Raw genomic sequence first — 18,498 nt, 5'->3', positions numbered from 1 at the left:
AGAGTAAAGGAACCGGTACTGTGTTTAGCCCTTCAAGATAACATCTGGCATGCTCCCACCAACAAAGAACCGCTCTGTGGCTAAAATAAAACATCTCCTACTAACTCGGTGTCTTTTAAGACCGATGAACAAAGACCAATCAAGACAATCTCCAAAGCAGATTGAGTGCGCAGTAGACCTGACGTGGATCATTTCATCATCCTGTAATGCTGCATTAAAGTTGGTAACATAAAGTAATGATCGGTGCTCACTGCTGGTACATTCACTATTCTAAGATTTCAACCATAAGGACGTCCAAGGACATTATTTTATCGTTTGATTTGATGTTTAAGATTTGTGATATTAAAAACGAATAAATGGGCTCTTTGCGGGCTTTCGGTAGCCAACTGGTAATAATCGCTGCTTAAAAACTAGACATACTGAGACTAAACGCACAGTTGCTAACTTGAGATCAGCCAGTGTAATTATTTAAAAGAAATAGAGCAGCATTGAAACGCTTTTTCTGCACCGTTAGCTCATTGTGGCTAATGCTAACCCTAGGCACCGCCAGGTGGTCATGCTAGCAATGCTAAGCTAACCGGGTGGAGCGTGTCACGCGCGTAAACACAAATCTCTGATGTTTGACTGAAAATGCTGCTAAAAACAGGCGCTTTTCACACGTCTGTGTGTGCTTTCTCTGCTCTTACCGTGAATTCTGTGTCAGTATATGGAGTCTTTTAATCCAGCAGTTCCTCTGACGCGGCTCTGCCCCAACACAGCGCCGGTATGAAAGGAAGTGCGAAGGGCCGTATAGCGCCGTGTTTCCTGCAGTGTTACAGCAGCAGCCGACGTAGTACGTCAGTTGTTTGTTTGTTTTTTACCGTCGTCTGAAATGAGCGTTCCCTAAAAATAAGATAACTGCTATTTTTACATTACATGAAAAACAAAAACAAAATACAGATTAATGTATGTAATTTTAATAATTATTTAGGCCAAAGAGCAAATAAATGGTTGAATGGCCCTTTGAAATGCTACTCTCAAATTCTATGCTTATGAAGTTTAGTTTTCAATATTATTAAAGAGAAATACAACAATCATTCATACAGATATACTGTAGATCTTTGGATGTTATATAATTTTGCATATTACTACATTTTTAGCCAATTTTATTTGGGTTTCATTGACTAATTTTTAAGAGATTTTTTAATCCCTTTGCGTTAGTTACGTGTCATTTTATTTTGAAAGAACGCATCGGATGTAAAGCTATGCTATCACGTCTAACTTGACAGCTGTTGTGTGCTGCAGTTCAGGACGTCACCGCTAGACGGTACCAACTACATGTGTTCCTGCTAGCGATCAACGACACAATCAAAAATGTTTCCAAAAAAGCCTCAAATACTGCCAACAGTGGTGGTGTTTTTCAATAATTGCAACAATAATCACTCAGACGTTTTGCTTTTAACAAGTATTTAAAAACTTTTCTTGTCAAAAAGTGCTGCAATTTCTCACTTTGACCACAGGAGGGCAGTGAATACTTTACATTGTGATCACCCACGGTCTCCACAAACGTCCAAAATATATATTTACACTTCCGGGCGCAATTTCCAAAATCAAACATTTAAACAGTTGTTAAAATATCAAAAAACAAGGTAAATGGGGTAAATATTATGTTTTCTTACATTGATGTGTAGAAATACATTTGAAACTACAAATTATATCCAATATTCACAGCCTAAAATACCTATACTTTCTAAAAAGCATGGAATGAGTATTATTTAATTAATTTTGTTAAGCCATTTAAAACAGGAAAGTATTTCCATATGGTCAATTTTATATGGTGATTTTTTGGTATCTTAATTTTTGTTCAGTCAGTAGCAGAATCCTGGTAAACCCATCCATTCATCCATCCATCCATCCTGAGGGTGTCATGGGGTTTGGTTACTGGGACAACAAACTCAGTTTTGAGGTTCTTTTATTTGCATTTTATGCTATTTTTCACTGCATGCACATTTATTGCACTGCACTTATCTGACAGTTTGCAGATTAAATTAAATTTTATGGCTTGATTTAAACTCCTGTGTTTGAATATAAATGGAACCTTTGGAAGCAGCTGTGAGTGATGGTGTTTCTCAGCCTATTTGTTGAAGTTCTTTGTGCAACTGAACCAGCGACAACTAAAAACAAGCACAACTGGAGCTGATTAACGTCAGCCAACAGTTACTACCACTGAAACTCCCGAAAGTCAGAAAGGAGATGAGACGCTCGTCAGAGCTTTGTAGCAGCAGAACAGGAGACAGCCACATTAGAACAATCATTCAGAGGATTCAAAATCATTCTGCAGATCAATATTGTCATGTTTACAGATTACTCCGGAGCTGTATGCATCACCACGCTGTGCAGTCACATTTGTGGGGAGCTGCACGTGAACCTGCATCAAAACAACACTGTTTGCCAGCTGAGAACTAGAGGTGTGTGTGTGTTGTGTGTTGAAGGCAGGCCTGGAGGATTTGTTAATCTGTATGAGTAACACCTGGACATGTTATTGGGTTAGAAAATGCAGAAAGTGTCCCTCATCCAAGGTCCTGCTGTTGCGTTCCATATAAAGTGCTGGTTACTGAACCTTGCCATGTGTAAGTTGTTGTTTTCTTTCCTTTTTGTGTTTTGTCTTCTCTTCTTTTTGCCATTTCTGAGATGGCCTGTGAGGGTGTAGCTCACAGTGTTGGACTGTATGGACTCAACTGGAGCAACTGGAGCAAAGTTCACCTTAGAGGAAAACAAGTTTCTTTTTCTTTTCTCTCTCCTTGTTTTCTCAGCAGATACAAGATTCATACAGGTTCCATTTATTGTCAGTCCACCGTGTTTCATCTTGTCTTTTTAATGCTGCTTTATGCAAGTAATTAGAGCTTAATCTCATACACGTTCTGTCAAAAGTGCTTTAGAAATGTAAATCAGACGCACATCACCTCAGAGGCCTCGAGAGGGGCTTCTAAGCGAATCCCCGATCCAATTAAGATGTTACTCATGCGGCGCAAAGGTCAGGAAATCTGATTAAAACACAAAAAGGAGTCTGTGTGCGTGACTGTTGTCAATTTGGCAGAGAGAAAATGAATTCTCCTGCAGCAGCGTCAGCCCTTCCTGCTGCTCAGGGATCAGTCGGGTGATGAATAATGCTGCCATCTTCGCATATCTGCAAGTCTTTCTCCACATCTGCATTCTCGTCTCCGACATGTAGTCGAGCTCAAACAAAACCACAGATTCTCACTCTGTAGACAACAGATACAGCACTACAGTGAACTCTGCCATTTTCCTTGTTTTGTGTGTTGATTATCTCCCGGCAGCTGGGCGGTGAGTCATATCAAACTTGCCCACAGTCGTCCTTCCGGGATTTCTGGAGCGGCGCTGACAACAGATGGTCAGCACAGTGTGTGCTAAGTGATTTTATTATGTATCTTGATGGATGTATGAATTATTTCTCTAAACCAAAAAGAATATCTTTTACACCCTCACACAGAGGGTGTTTTGCTAGCTAGGTGGAAAGGAACAAGACGGCCGCTGTCTGACGCAGAGGTGTATTTTTGTCAGACTTGATGTTTCTTTGCAATTTTACAGCAGCAGCAACATCTTTCACACGACTTTGTTCTAAACCAAAGGTGTCAGACTCGGTTTTACTGAGGGCCACCGTGGGAAAATCAAGTGCCAGACATATACAGTTTACTGGCTCCAGTTTAATGAAAAATCCTTGTTTCTCAGTTTTTTCAATTAGAAATTAAACACAGGTCAGGGAAAAGTTACACCATGGAAGAGAGTTCAAAACTCTTTGGATTTTGTTCACAAAAGAATGGGAAACTGGAGCGTGAGGAAGGCGAAGCTTTCAATTTTAGATCTACGTTGCAACCCTCACCTGTGCTCACGAGCTTTGGGTAGTGACTGAAAGCACAAGATTGTGGTGAGGAGGTCAAACATCTGGCGGGAGCTCAGAGAAGAGTTGCTGGTCCTTCCCGTCAAAGGGAGCGCGCTTCATTGGCTCAGGCGTTTGATGAGGATGTTCCCAAGAGGTTTTCCAGCCACGACCAACTGGAAGGAGAACCCAGGAGAGATGATATGTGTTGAATGGCCTGTGGAAGGCCTCAGGATCCTTCAAGGGGAACTGGAAAGCGTTGCTGGAAAGAAGGATATCTGGGAAACCTTGCTAAGCCTGCTGCCATCGTGACCCGAACATGATGATTGATGTATGTTGAAGGAACAATGGGCTGGGTGGTCAGTTCCTTAATCTTAATTATGCAAATTCTTATGACCATTGATCAACAACCACTGATCAAAACCCACTATCAAGGACCATTGATCACTGGCCATGAGTACCATTCACAATTGTTCCTTCAGTGGGCTGGTTTCAGTCATTATGCAAATGTACTGTTTATAAGATTGGGGAAACCTGCAGTCAGCTGAGACTGAAGAAGTCATTTGGATGAGTGACGAAATGTTTCTCCCACAAAACGCTACGTCCAGATGAACAGAATCAACTTTTCTACTTACCTGGATGATTGATGAGCATGCATCAAGATGATTGATGGATGGATAGAAAAGAATGTATTCTAGTAACATTTTCTCAAGAAAACTGCCATTTAGCTGTTTCAAGTTAGCAAGTTTGAGACATTTATTGGTAAAGAATGAATAGTGAAAAACTAGCAGGCTGGAGATGTCAACGTTCTGCAACATAAGTGTCAAAACACAGGAGGTCTCCCCGAGTGAGACAGGGAGCTAACGGAGCTGCAGATGAGGAATATTGTTTGCAGAGCTGAGTGATAAACTGTGTCAGTCTTATTTGTGTTGTAGGAGACTGGAGGGGGGGTCCGTGGGCGGCTGGAGGCAAATCAGAAGTTAGTAAGGGGAACAGGCAGAGCGTGGGTAGGCTGGGGAGCAGGTGATTCCTTTCTTTGACAGGTTACAGAGAACAAGTGATGAAGTGAGCAAGTTTGCTCCACAGGCAGCAGCCGAGTGTGTTTCCGAAGGAGGAAAGATTTCCAAGACAGCTGGGAGCAGGAAACCAGGAGAGGCGAGGAGAGACGGGATTATTACAGGCAGATGATTGCAAACAACAGGTAACAGCACGATGTTCATCACAATAGTAATGACGATCTACTGCAACCTCCAGCACTTGATTAATAAATCAAGCTGGACCCAGTGAGAGGAGCCAGGGCAGCAGCTCCACTTGATACTGACATCCACCTCACACCAAGCAGCTTCACAGCTGCAGGAGGTACAAGATAATTATAAAACTAAACATCCTGAAAATTTAAAAGCAAAAAAGTAAATCTTTAACTTTTCTCTTGAAAACGTCTGCAAGTCTTGCCAAGCCCTTTTTACAGGTTTGGACCAAGCAACTGGAAAACAGAGTACAAAAACATCTTCTAATGTCCTGCCTTAGACATCATCATATCATCCCACAGATAATGTAATAACTGAAATAATATAAATAAAAATGAATAAATAAAAGAAAGAAACACCTAAACGAGCAGATTTTTATATAGCTGTTCTTGGGAGAGCAAAATGTATTTGGCACCAGCGTGCATTCAGATCACAAATCTGATTGGAAAAGCTGTCACACAGGGCAGGATTTAAAACAAATGCCAAACTTTACAGAATTAAAAGGCATTTTATACCATATTTATGTTTTTGTCTTCTTCATAAATCCTGATTCTTTATAACTCATCCACCTGGATGCTGGAGTTAGGGGCATGGCCTACTTTGATTGGCAGGTGTGGTGACTCACCTCTGCTGCTTGGAGTCACTGATCATGAACTCTCCACTGAGCATTTCCAATAATAATGTGGCTCCCTGTGCAGGACAGAGCATCTCAGAAAAGTGTGCTTCAGCTGTGCTGAGTTAAATTCTAATATTTTGTTATTCTGTTGCTTCAGTGAGCAGAAGAATCTGATTCTTTGTGTTTCGCATATTCACTTTGAGCGTGACAGCTAGCCTTAGCTCATCCCAGAGTGAGTCTATAATCAGTTACATTTCATATCAACACAAAAGTGTAACCATTATTTATTATCATTACATTTTCCACTGTGTTACGGACAAAAGCTGTTTGGTTGTAGACGTACACGAGGCACTACACATTTGAAAAAGCATGTCCTTGAAGTCTGAGCTATCCTCAAATGTAATATTTTTTCAACATTACACAGAATTTATGGTTATTCAACATCTTTATGTAAGACTTTGATGTCTAAAAACGTACCCTAACATTTATTTTACCATTTATCTGATATTTAAGACACAGAAATCACATGCAGCACACTTCACACAATGGATTAGGGGGAAATAGAAACATCTTTTTAAAACAGTTTATTTCCCCTCTGTGTTTCTATAAATATGAAGCTTTTTTCTCAGAATCAGGACCTGGCGCTGCTTCCCAATTGAAGATAACCTCATCTTCCTAAAACATAAAACACTTTAATGTGTGTAAACGTGTGAGTATGATGGCTTAAAGGAGTACTTTGCAGTTTTCCAACCTTCCCCTGTTATGGATCAAATTAAAGAAATGTCAGCAGAAATGTCACCCATCCTTTCACACCTCTGAATCATACTGAAATGATTCATACTTAATGAAATCATTATTCCCTCGATTCTTTCCAAGATAACGCTGAAAAACAGATGCTCTTTAAGCAGGCAGGGAGGTCTGCTGGGAGTCACTGTATACGCTATAATAGTGTTTAGATCAGTTACAATAATCCCCTATAAATTGTCAAGCTTTTACGCATTTAATGTGAACATAAACTATGACATCACGCCTAAGCCCTGATATACTATCAGCCGCACAGTATGTAAGTGTAACACTGTGGGCATGTGTTAACCACTAAATACTAACATGTAAACTCAACTCATGTTTAAATGGACTTTCTCTGCATTTTTTGTAAAACATATGAATTAAAATCTGTAAAACAAGTAAATATGTGATGTCATATTGTCTTTAAAACAGGTTTCTCAGTTTTAATGATAATTTTGGACAAATAATGATGAAAGTAATATTCAAAGACATGTATCCTAGTGTAAAGCAAAACTTGATATCCAGCAACACAAAAAAGCACATTCTAGTGTAGCGTGCACATTTTCTGTTAATAAATGATGGAACCTGCAGACTTTTTTGCATTAATTAAAAATAAATGTGCCTCGTTTAAAACTGATCACTGCTTGTAGTAAATAATCAATAAAATTGATAGTTGATGCAAAAATGGGCATGTTTGTCTGAAAAAAGGAATATAGCTGAAACCAAAGAACTAGATTTAGGACAGAATCAGCCCAGAGAGCAACATCCATGCTACCCGGTGCTTCACCATCCTGGCAATATGAAGCTTAAATGCTTTGGTGATTGGGTCTTCGTCATGGCTGCGGTTCAAAGTGGGCTGGTGCTACATGTGCTGAAAAGACACTGAGCATTTGAAGGACAAATTACTTCACAGTTCACTCTCAAAGTGATTACGGTGAGGACAAAAGGAAAGACAATGAAGACAAAGGGAAGCTGAAGTTTGCTTCTGTTATGCAACAGGCTGCTAACACTCATTGTCCTTTAAAACTGTTGTTTACTGGTATTTATGTTTAACCTTGTAATCATTTGGCTTTCAGTAAGAATGAATCAACTTGCATGACTCTTTTTGAACTGCAGCTTTCTAATGAAACATAAATATCTTTCACTAGTTTTGTGCAGTTATTTTTTATTATCTAAATTTGTATTTTTTTTTTAAATTTATTGGACATTTCTTAAAAATTCCACAAAAATCATTTACAATTATAAATAATTTTTTAATATTATAGGCAGCAAAAGACAATTACATATTAGCCTGCAGGAGACCTGTGACTCCTTTATTCAAAGTCAAACTAAAGCCAGACACTCAAAATAAGTAATAAAAGGCCTTTATTCTGCAAAAACCCAGCCAAAGTCCAAATTTGTCAGTTTTTTTTTTTTTTTTGCTTCCTAAAAAGTTCTAGATACTCTGTGCAAAAAATTGATCTGATTCATAAATTACATTTTTCAGCAATAGTTTTGAAAGACATTTCCCAGACAGTGAAGTCAAAGTAGCAAACACAGGAAATATTGGGAAGTTCCTCGTTTGGCTGTTTTAGTGTGCAGCTGTTCTCTGTTTTTCCTGAACTGCATCACACAACAAGTCTTTGATCCGCCCATTTTAACCTCCAACAGGCTTTTGTAAAATGACGTTAACTCGCATTAACTAAAACAAGTCTTCACAGTCCTGAGGTCTTTGATGTTTGTAAGACTAAAAGTGAGGATATTCACTGAGCTCAGAACTACCAGAAAATCATTGGAAAATCAGATTGGCCTAAAAAAAAAGAACCAATCACATCGTCTTTGTCTTTAGTAGAGATCATAGTGATCAAACTATAAACACTGTTTGCCAAGCCGGGCTGGGATAATTTCAATAACATCTCTTTCTCACAGTAAAACAACATGTAAAATTTGAAAATGCACAACATGACCGATCATTTGTTTTTAAAAATGATTCGTTCTGTTTGAACACGACCCTGAGGTAACACATTTGTACTGTTTTACTCTTTGTTTCTGGTTGAAGTTAGAAAATGATTTTTGTTCACACACACGTTATGCATTGTAACACAGTGAACAATGATGTGCAGCAGGAATGAACTCCTGCACATAGTCAGCACTGATGTTTGTTAAACAGATATCAGCTGATGATGATGTGGCCATTCACTTGTTATAAATAAGAATTATTGTAGGGTTTTTACTTTACAATGTAAAGCACCGATTTATAAATAAAACTAAATTGAATTGAGTGAAAACAGACATTTGTTTTCATCGAATTAGACTTACTCACACTCCAAGTGTTATGATCTAAAGCTGATTTGTCATTTCTGTAACAAACCCAGAGCATTGCATCAAACACTATTCTACAGTTTCATATGGAAGTGTACAGTGGAGAGGAAGACAATCAAGCACTGCTATCCACGATACTTTATTTCCTTTCTCATAATTTGCAAGGGAAAAAACTGAAGTGCATTTTGTGAAACATTTCAAAGGGTAATTTTAGAATTTGGGATAGATGGCTGCTCCAAACAAGTTAGATCATATAAAAGGACCCTTTGTTATCTGGCTATTAAAACTAGGCTCATCTTATAGCTGCGATTACTTCTGGGAGAAAATAGCTTGGTTCAAAGTCCAGTACTGCATTAAACCAACCATCCCTCAACGTTAATACACTTCTTACACTGCTTTGTAACAGTCATTAATATTGTCTTTGGGGCACATTTCATTTGTGTTCAAAAGCAGAGCAGCAGCTGCATGGAGAGATTACTGAAGATGCTGGGCACAAGCCCAGGGCCCGAGCTGGGAAGTCTGAGCATAATCAAAGGGCTACAAAGAGATGCAGCAGAACAAACAACTACATAGTGACACAAAATTATCACAAAGATATGGAGAATGCCCAACAAAGGATGCCAGATGACCATGAAAACAACCTCAAAAACCAGAGAACTGCAAATGAGCTACAGGGAGACTGGGCCTGTTGAAGACTTAGTGAAAAGCTCAGACAGAAACACATGGTGCTGAGGATGCTGAGACAGAGCCAAGTTTGCTGTTTACAATTTTTACGCTAATCTTAGCTACAGCAGCTGACCTATTAGATTTATATCTACCATAAAATGCATAAGAGCATCAACACACATAAACTAAACAAACCTGTGGATTTTCCTTAGATTGTATTACTTTTTCATTCATACAGTCAGAGAAATAAGTATTAGAAAAAAACATGAAGAAAACCCTTTACAGAAAAGTTATGAATTGATTTGCATGTCACTGATCGGAATAAGTATTTGATCCCCAGGTACTTGGTGGAGAAACCCTTGTGGGGAAGCACAGCTGATCACCGGGTTTGCACACATATCAGGAGCCGTGTTGTCGCTCTCCTCTTTACAGAAACTCCCTAAGTCTTTGAGGTTTCTTGGCTGCCGCTTGGCAATTCGAAGCTTCATCTCTCTTCACAGCTTTGTGATTAAGGTCTAGAGACTTTAGCCACTCCTTTGTTGGCTTGGTGGTATTGTTTGGTCAGTGTCATGCTGGGAGGCTTTTGGAAGGAGAAGCTCATCCATGATTTTACAGTACATGGCCCCATCCATTGGCCCCTCGATGTGGTGAAGTTCTGTTGTACCTTTAGCTCAGGCTGTACATTTGCCTTCTTAAGCAGAGGGACTTGGTGGATGCTACAAGATTTCAATACATTACTGCACAACGTGTTGCATTTTGCAGATGCTGCCCACTCTGATTTTCTTCCAAACTGAAGCTTCCCCAAATGTTAGCAGTGCTTTATATTCAGTTGTCAAACCAGCTGAGTTGTGGGATGGTTCTCAAAAAGGATCAAGGCCGAGCATTCCACACAGCTGCCTTATCCTTGGGAAAAATGCATGTAATCATTTGAAACAGAAGTCATGTGGTCATCCTCTTTTTCATCAGTGTCCATCTTCAGGATACAACACTTTAAAATCTCTGGAATGGTGCATCACACTTTAAATTCTTTTCTCTTGAACGCAACATTTAAATAAGGAGTTCAATACAAAAGCTTTACAAACCTACCTAGACCTACATCTTATCCGAGACCTTGGACGATAAAACCATCAAATCTAAATTTAAAGGTCATAACTGAAGACTTATTTGCACAGTATGTTACACTGAAAAATAAGGGGACACATTGGACAGGAAGGTCTGATTACTTTCCCAGAAAATTAATTTCCTGGATTCTGTCTTTTTTTTAAATTCATTTATTTTAGATGCATCAATTTCTGCCATTTTCAGAAATCAATTTGTGGTGGAAACCTTATTTATGCAAGAAAAATACTAAAACCAGGCACCAGCATGAAGCACAACATTTACTGGAATATAATGTATTCTTTATTGCTTTCTGAGTCAACACACACAGATAAGACTCTTCTGTCCTCCCTTTTGTTTGCTTTGTTTCTGAGATGAGTTTAATGAGCTGACATGTCTGACACCTTCTGAGTCTTCTATAAGGAAACAACCATGCATGTGTCACCCTTTCATGAACAGTTGACTTATTAGGCTGTGGACTTTTGTAACCAAGTTTAATACTTCCTCCAAATGAAAGACAAAAAGTATTTAGGTTGATTAGATATTTACTTTAACAAGGAGTTGAATAGATGTACCTAATAAATTGGCTGCTGAGTGTATATTTACTTTCTGTAAAAAGCGTAGGTGCCAAAGGCCACAGAATATTTGGCTCTTTCCATTTAATTCATTTATTTTCTGTGATTAATTTATTTCTATTTCTTATGGTTGACATCGACTGTAAATAATGGACAGGACAGAGCTGATTATCAAATAAAAGACCCATGACTGAAATGGAAAAGACTAATAACGTGACTGAAATTAGTGGTGGTGGTGGGGAGGGGGGTTAGCAGTTTTTCCTGATTTTTAACAGGGAGGACAAACACCTGTGTTGTTAATACTTGGATCTGTCTCTGGAATCTGTAGTTGTGCAAATAAATGTGTTTAGATTCTTCGTCTGAATAACTGACTGAGTCATAAATCCAAACACTGGAACTGCAGCAGCACTGCTAGGAAAAAAAACCCCAAAACGACAACAAATAGAAACTCTGCTCTATCCGGCATCCAAGAGAACTGTGAGACTCATTTGTCCCTGATGGTTTGAGTCGAGTCAGACAGTCTGACGAGAGGAAATATAACACGAGACACATACTGTTGCTATGCACCGAAGCAGCAGTATGTGTCTGTACACTTCAGGTAAAGGTTGATTTCTGAAAATAAAGACTCCCCCTCATTTGTGTTAGCTGTGTTTTAAAAGCCTTCAGTGATTAAAATGCTTGCATGTTTGTAAATGTTTCTGTTATTTTAAATGTGCTGCAGAATCAGCTGCAGTTGTATAACGTGTTCATTAGGATCGTGTGGGGACCTTGTTGTGCTCGTCCTCTTGAGCTGATGACAGTGTTCACTCTGAGTTTCCATAGTTTCTCCTGCCAAAAAAGTGAATAATCGCCTATTAGAGTTAACTTGAGTCTTGGTCCATATTATACGTGGGTGAGAGCCTGTAGGCAGAGAATCAGAGTGAGTCATAGTGATGCCACCAGCAGACCCATCAACTGACTATCACCTCTCCATGTACAGTAAGCGCCGCTGGAGGAGGGGGGGGGTGTCACACTATATTTATAGTCTAACAAACTGTAGTAAACAAGAGCTCTGCTCGGCCACAACAAATCTCCACTCTCATCAAACTGCAAGCCACAGGGGCCGGGCAATATAAAGTATGTGCCAAGCAAACCAGTTTTAATGTGTCTTTAATGGCGGTTTTATGCTCCTCTGAGGATCATTGCAGAAGGCTGTGCGTGGGCTGAAGACCAGCAAGCAGCGGCAACTCGATAAAACTGAACAGAAGCATTGTTTCATTGTATTTACAGCTGGATAAATAAAACATGCTGTGAGGCATGTTTAGATTCATGAATGAGCCACGGGACGTTGGGTTTCCATTAAAGATACAGAGTTGTTATCACATTTACTGACAATTAAATTTATTGTATCACCTGCAGGGTTTTTTTGTTGATGGAAAATATGAACTGTAATTGAAATAAAATAATTTTTTTACTTCAATTTTTGAGCACCACGTGTCCACACAACCACCTAAATCTTTGGCTTCTGGTGTATCAATCACTTCCATGGCCAGGAGTATAAACTCAAGCACGTACGCATGCAGACTGCGTGGTACGCTGTCATGTAAAGTTTGGTGGAGGGACGATTATGGATTGGGCTCTGGTTTTTGTAGTCATTTCTTTGTAGTCTCTCTTGCCAAGTTTCAAAAATGGTGGTTTTGATTTTCGTGAATGAGACACTCTCATGACTCATCAAGTAATGCTACTGGCAGTAGGTACTAAAGGTATGTGTCTTGTAATACCTGTTTGGATCGCTTGGAACCCCAGCCGAGCAGGTACTAAACAAGTACCTGGTACCTGGTACCATGGAAAAGGGGCTAAAGATGACTGTGATTAGCAAGGAGCAGATCTGACATTGAAACTAATAAGTAAGCAAGTTGTCAGCTACACAATAAAGAATACTGTAGTTTTGTCAGAGATTATTAGCCAGGTAGAACTCAAGCACCTGGCAAGTAGGTGGTTGAGGTGCAAAAGATCAGCAGCTGTGTTGGTCCCAGTTTGCACAGGCAAGAATATCCTCAGATCTACCGTTTCTGCAACGTTCACCAATGTAGGGTTATTGAGGAGGACAACAGAATCATTCTGACAGGTACTATAACACAAGAAGGTGCCAGTGTTCTGGTAAACCATCCTACTTTGGCAAACTGTTCTACCGCATGTAGTTTATGCACATTTCTGCTGTCACAGAATAATTCCAGCATAAATTTAAGTAGGTAGGACGGTTTGCCATTTAACTTTACCCATCAGAGTATGATTCTAGCTCATATTCATAAAGGTAGGACGGTTTAGGCAGGATGGTTTGTGAGGTAGGATGGATTCCCAGAACACTGGGCTTCACTAACTGTTGCTATGTAACGATCCAGCGAAGACTGAATATCTGCCACTGCCTTACGTAGTGGGAACAAGCGAGGACCTCAGGATCAGGTGCGTGATTGTTTCAGGTGTGTGGAGGCAGAAGGCAGGAATTCAGGTGGAGTTTCTGCGCGAACATTTAACCACACATATACATACGCACACTCATACAAATATGCACATAAAGAACATAGTAGAGGTAGATCGGTTCAGATAGAAAGTTGTGAGTCAAGAGGTGAGGACAGGTGGACAGTGACAACTTTAACCCCCTTTTTACTGTAATTGAGAGAATAAGTTGTACAAAATAAGAACTGAAACTAGAGAATGAAAGCGTGAACTCATCAGGAAAGTGTTTACTGAGGTCAGACAGAAGGTAGACACGGAAACACCCTTTCCAACTGCATCTACCTCTCCATCAGCTCCCCTCCTCAGGATATGTCCTAAGTCCTTGACTGCAGCGCTGCATCCGCTTCTAATCATATCATCAAGTATGCAGATAACACAACAGGGGAGGGTCTCATTAGGGAAAACAAGGACCTGTCCTATCAAGAGCAGGTGAAGTGATTGGTGGACTGATGCACTGTCAACAATCTGATCTTAAATGTTAAGAAGACAGATGAGATGATCATTGACTTCAGCACAAGCCAGCCCAGGCATCCCCCATTCATCACTGACAGTGGAGTGGAGGAAGTCAATAGTATCAAGTTTCAGTGGTGCAGATAACCGATAGTCTTTACTGGTCACTTAATACATTATTACGGGTTAAATGGGCTCAGCAACTGCACTTCCTGTGCCGGAAGAGGAGACCACACCTTACCCCCTCCTGTCCTCACCACCAGTGTCCTGACCAGCCATCTCCCTCTGGTTTGTGAGCTGCACGCCATGAGAGAGGAAATCGCTGCAGAGTGTGGTGAGGACTGCAGAGAAGATCATCGTGACTTCTTCCATCAAGGATGGTGTGCACAGACGCTGTCTCAACGGAGCCCATAACTGCATCAAAGACTCAGCCCACATTCACCATGTACCAGCCGTCCCCCCTCCTGCCCACTGGAAAGCAGCATCAGGTCCAGGTTCTGCAATAGCTTTATGTATGGCAATTTCATTCCTGAAATGGTGAATGTATACTGGATTTCCTAATATTCTACAAATAATAATGTTTATGTTTATTATAATCTCACATGTACATATCATAGATACTTAAAAAGTGTTTTTTATACCTTTAGACTTAGATTTGTTTATTATCTATATGACTTCCAGACACGGTGGGAAGATCTTTTAGACTGGCTTCTTCTTCCTTGGTCCTCCATTTGTCCCGTTTCCTTAAGTTTTTAAGGACATGCTGCACACAGTACCTGTATATCGTACGGTTTCAGCTAATATCCTGATACATGTTCAACAATCCACGTATAGGCAAACGTTAGAAAGGTGATTCAGGTTATCTGGATGCAGTGTTTTTAGTGAGACAGATGTTTCACAACCAACTGAAAACAAGTGGAAAAAGCAGCCAAAGAAAAACATTGAAAGAACTTCTGAAGGTGTGAAACTATTGCTCAAGAGCACTTTAAAAATTACAAGCAAGTCTGACTCCTTGGAAGTAAAATGAGCAGTGGCTCAAGGTTTTTGCACAGACCCATACATTTTATGAATAATCACTCCCCCGATACTGGTGCCATGATTAAAGTATAAAGTCAGTTCGTTCTGGGGTTCTTATGCCATAATGTTTTAACGTGTTTCATGAATAAATGATGACTACATGTAAACAAAACCTATTTCCATTTTCAGTATAAATGAGCTGTCATTTAAATGCAAGGTGCTGTGGAGTAGCATGGATCTGTGCTTCTGTGCCGGGGTTTGTACAACTGTGTTTTCCATGCAGAATTTTACGCCATTGCTTTGCCAGCAGTTGTGAACTGAGGGCGTAGTGTTTAGTAAATCCACTTTAATTACTACTTGTTACTACTGAAAAAGAAGAAAGGCAGGTCGGTAGTAAATTTTAAGCAATATTTGGCGTTTAATGGAGATCCTCTTCCATGAGCCCCAATAAACCTTTGTATGCTCAATAGAGGCAACTTGACACTGTTGGTGAGTAATGAACAAAATCATTTTTACAGTTATGTGAAAAAACGTCTGTGTGTAATCACACCAAAGTGCAAACAGTGTGTACAGGAGTCCATTCACATGTACCGGAGTCTGATAAAGAAAGGACGCCTGTCTGGCACATAGCTTTACTTTATGACAATTAAAACACACAAAATTACCAAGAATGCACACCAACACAAAGCCAGTGTGACCAAGTTTGTTTTACATGATAACTCACATTCCCGAAGCAGCTCAGTACACCACAAAGACATAACTTCAGATAAGAAAATAGTAACTTATTAACTTTTTAAAATCTTTTTCAGTGTTGCAGTTATACAGATCATAACGGTTAATTAAGGCGCAGATCCTTCAGAATTATATGTTTAATTACAGCTGTACTGATTGAAATTGATGAGGACCATAAAAACAGTATTGTGGCTACTGCTCAAATATTTCTGGATCCACCCTGGCCTACACACCTCAGGCAGCACGTGTATAATTAATCAGCGAGCCTCGGCATGATGGCTCAGTGTTCAGCTTTCAAGAAACAACACAGACAAATTAGCTCTTTCGCTAAGGTCACAATCTGAGCAGCGACACAGATTAATTTCAAAGTACACCCATGTAATCAGATAATTATCTACAATATTTGTATAGAATCAGTAAGAATGCTGCAACATGAAAAGCCATGCAACTCTGTCTCTTAGAAATTGTCCTTATGAACCATTCCTGCTACGGCAAACACGTTTTCATGGAAACTGAATGCAGCTTGATTTCTTTTATAGCAATAGAAAATAATAGAGAACACTCGCTGCACATAGGGATGGGCAATCCGAACAAAAAAGCTACCTGATATTCACTGAGAACTGTTCAAGTGTTCTTCAAAGCTCGTCTCCTTGCACCTGTTCTAAGCGACCGGGACGTGACAGCTTTATCTGGCAGTGTTTGCTCGTCTTCACTTTCATTGACTTTATTTTTAAAGAGTTCCACACAGTCTGACAGCTGTATTGATCTTTAGTGCTGCATGTTAGTTACCAAAAAACCTTCTAAATCTTGAACTTCTGATCTTAAAACTAAATAAGAATCATTACGTAGAAACAAAAAAATATCCACAGGCCTGAATGTCTGATGCAGAATTGGCGCAATTTTAATATCTTTGCCATAAATCAAACCCGCTGGCACACTTTCTGTAACATCTCTGCAAATCTGGTGATGGTTTAGACTTCTACCCTGGAGAAAGTTGCAGTTTCCTTGAATAGTACCGTGTCGTCTATACTGGGCCACACATTACCTTTGGCATCCTGGTTCTGGCCCAGGCTGTATGTCTAATATCCCTGTTCTAAATAGTGGAGTCCCACTTGTCTGGCCTTGAATATCAAAAGTCAAAATGGCAGCTAGAGACAAAAAAAAAATGTTTCCAGGTATAGGGGCGATGTTTTCTTTTCTCTTTTCGCTTAGCTTGATCATATTTTCAATACGTGGGCCCGAGACAGTAAATATCTAAATTACTAAAACATGCACGTCGAAGATTCTGGTGTGGTTTAACTGTTTTGTGGAGCAGTCAGCATGTGTTGGGAGAGTGCTGGAGTTTTATGGGTAAATTCGTCTTCCACATGTGAAAAACTAGGATACAAGTATTGTTTTAGTTAAATTTAGACATCAAAGAAATATGTAATTTGCTAAATTAAAAGATAACATGGGTTTCTTTGTCTGTATGCAGGTGTAATAACATTCTTTTAGCAACCTGTGCATAGCAAATAATTCTAATAGTAGGGCAATAAGCGAACCACAAAAATCTGTATTTTAAAACCAGAAATAATTGCAACCCTATGATTATAACCTTACCAACTTCCCTACGTCAAGCAACCTTACTGAATGAACAGATATCAATTTAAAGAACTAATGACGCACTCTCATAGTATATTCCCTAATTTCTTCTTTATTAATACATTTTTGTCTCTTTCTTGTGGGAAAATGTTGCCATGCATGGAAAAGTAAACCTGTCAGTTAAAAAGCAGTGTCGGTGTGAACTGTGGACGTAGTATTTCTATAGATGGAACTGCTGAGATCAGCCACCCACATCTGATATTATCTTAAAAACCCTTATGTTGCAAAAAAAAAAAGCATATTATATAAAATCTGAATATGTTATTTGCAGACAATAGCTTGAAAGATATGAGTAACAATATCCAGCAGAAAATTTATGAAGCATTTTAAACTGATTTCAAGGTCACTGGTTAAATATTCAAGCTTTTCTGCAGCATAAGGAGAAAAGTGAATGTGTGTTTTTCAGCACCTTGAATTTTTATTTCTGAGGCTTAAAATGAAACAACTTTAAGGCTGGATCAGTCTGTCAGTGGTTTTAAGTCTTATTAAAATAATGAGTAAACATTTGGCCCGCTACCTGAGCAGCAGGTACAAGAAATTTAAGAGAATTTGTTACATTCACCCTTTGGCTTGAAATCATTGGATACCTGCCTTCACTCAACAGACTGCTCTGACACTACCCATATGGAAAAGAAATCGAAAAAACTTATAAAAGACTTGCATCAGATTTGGCTTGCCTCATATAGTGAATCATATAAGGCTAATGGAACAGATATATATAAATCTTATAAAGTTTGTATCTGTCTTGTGTGAAACTTGTATGAAAAGCATACAAGAGTGAAAACAGTTAAAAGATCCCCTGAAAAATTATATACCGGTAAATGAAACTTGTATGTATTGGATACTTCCTAAAACAATATATGAAAGTAATGAGAAAGTGGACACTTTCATAAGTAAATCACATAAGGGTATATTAGCCTTCAATATGATTATATATCAGAAATGGGAGGGTTTTTTTTCTCCTTCTATAATCTGAGTGTCAGGTAGAAACAAGTT

The 18,498-nt window shown here is 39.2% G+C and overlaps 1 protein-coding gene across 2 annotated transcripts in view; it reads right to left on the bottom strand.

Annotated features, from left to right (window-relative positions):
• Positions 1-807, bottom strand: part of eif3d (eukaryotic translation initiation factor 3, subunit D) — an 8,459-nt gene extending 7,652 nt beyond the window's left edge. For both annotated transcript variants that reach the window (XM_005739975.1, XM_005739976.1), the window contains exon 1: positions 687-807. The gene's annotated coding sequence lies outside the window, so the exon portion shown is untranslated. The remainder of the gene's footprint in view (positions 1-686) is intronic.
• Between the last annotated feature and the right edge of the window lie 17,691 nt (positions 808-18,498).

Source organism: Pundamilia nyererei, unplaced genomic scaffold, assembly GCF_000239375.1.
Source record: "Pundamilia nyererei isolate P.nyererei 1_Seehausen unplaced genomic scaffold, PunNye1.0 scaffold00095, whole genome shotgun sequence".
Classification (NCBI taxonomy): Eukaryota; Metazoa; Chordata; class Actinopteri; order Cichliformes; family Cichlidae; genus Pundamilia; species Pundamilia nyererei.
Note: the sequence above shows the minus strand (reverse complement) of the source record. Positions and strands in the feature narration are given on the sequence as shown.